Source organism: Camelus bactrianus, chromosome 3, assembly GCF_048773025.1.
Source record: "Camelus bactrianus isolate YW-2024 breed Bactrian camel chromosome 3, ASM4877302v1, whole genome shotgun sequence".
Taxonomy (NCBI): Eukaryota; Metazoa; Chordata; class Mammalia; order Artiodactyla; family Camelidae; genus Camelus; species Camelus bactrianus.
The window spans coordinates 48,686,748-48,688,347 of record NC_133541.1 but is presented as its reverse complement, the minus strand read 5'-3'; the positions used below and the strand labels follow the sequence as shown (position 1 = coordinate 48,688,347).

At 29.8% G+C, this 1,600-nt stretch overlaps 1 non-coding gene across 1 annotated transcript; it reads right to left on the bottom strand.

Annotated features, from left to right (window-relative positions):
• Nucleotides 1–832: 832 nt before the first annotated feature.
• TRNAV-AAC (transfer RNA valine (anticodon AAC)) lies at nucleotides 833–905 on the bottom strand. The gene has a single exon. It is a non-coding gene; the product is annotated as a tRNA-Val (tRNA).
• Between the last annotated feature and the right edge of the window lie 695 nt (nucleotides 906–1,600).

Sequence of the window (1,600 nt, the reverse complement as noted above, 5' to 3'; positions counted from 1 at the left end):
AATGAGCTCTTTGAAAAGACTCATAACAAACCTCTGGAGAAATGAATTTAAAATAAAGTTAAGGCTCAATGTTAGTAATGAAAAGGTAAATAAACATAACTGCATATACAGCAGAGGTGAAAAAGATAATACTATGAATAACTTTTTAACAATATATTTGAAATTTTAGATGAAATAAACAACTCATAAAAAGAAAACTTACTTTGAACATTGAATCAACAGGAAATGTAAACCCTGAGTATTTCCACAAATATTAAATCAGTAATTAAAATTTATCCCACAAAGAAATCACCAAATTCAGATAATTTATTAAAAAATCCTATCAAATTTCCAAGAAACATTACTGTAATATTTTACAAACTCTTCCAGATACTAAAAAAAAGAAAGAATACTCCTCAATTTAAGTTGGCTGGTATAATCATCATATCAAAACTAGACAAGAATAGTACAAGAAAGGAAATTTTTAAGCCAATTACTCTCATGAACATAAGTGCAAAAATGCCAATCAAAATGTTAGCAAATGGAATCTAGAATTTAAAAAGAGATAATACATCAAACCTAAGTTGTACATATGCCAGAAGGCAAGAATGTATTAATAATGTTAACAGATTAAATTCAAAAGAAATGTAGGTTCAAGGAAAAAATTTGTCAAAATTCTACATGTATTGATAGTCTTTAAAAAAAAAAATCCCAACAAACTAGGAATAAAAGAGAACTTTTGAACCTGCTAAAAGATATCTTCATAAAATCTATCACAAGCATCATTTTTAAATTTATTTATTTATTTATTTTGTGGGGGAGGTAATTAGGTTTATTTATTTATGTTTTTTAATGGAGGTACTGGGGATTGAACCCAGAACCTCATGCATGTTAAGCATGCACTCTGCCACTGAGCTATACCCTCCCCCAGCATCATTTTTAATAGGGAAATATAAGAGGCATTACCTTATTGAAAGGAAATAGACAAGAATGCACATTATTATCATTTTAATTCAGCATTGTGCAGGTTTTAACCAGCACAGTTAGATAATAAAAACAAATTAAAGGCAAAATACTGAAAAGAAGAAAAGAAAACCATTATTACTTAGAGTAAAATAATTATATCTATATAGAAAACTCAAAGACTCTACAGAAAAATATTAGATATAGTAAAATAATTTAGCAAGGAGGCTGGCTTAAAGATCAACCTACAAAAATTAAATACATTTATATACACCAGAAATCAATAACAAAACATAACATTTAAAAAGATACTACCAGCAGCTCATATAACTTAATAAGAAACAACCAAACAACCCAATACAAAAATGGGCAAAAGACCTAAACAAGCAATTCTCCAAGGAAGACATACAAATGATCAATAGGCACATGAAAAATGCTCAATATCACTAATTATTAGAGAAATGCAAATCAAAACTACAATGAGGTATCACTTCACATCAGTCAGAATGGCCATCATTCAAAAATCCACAAATGACAAATGCTGGAGAGGCTGTGGAGAAAGGGGAACCCTCCTACACTGCTGGTGGAAATGCAGTTTGGTGCAGCCACTGTGGAAAACAGTATGGAGATTCCTCAAAAGACTAGGAATAGACTTACC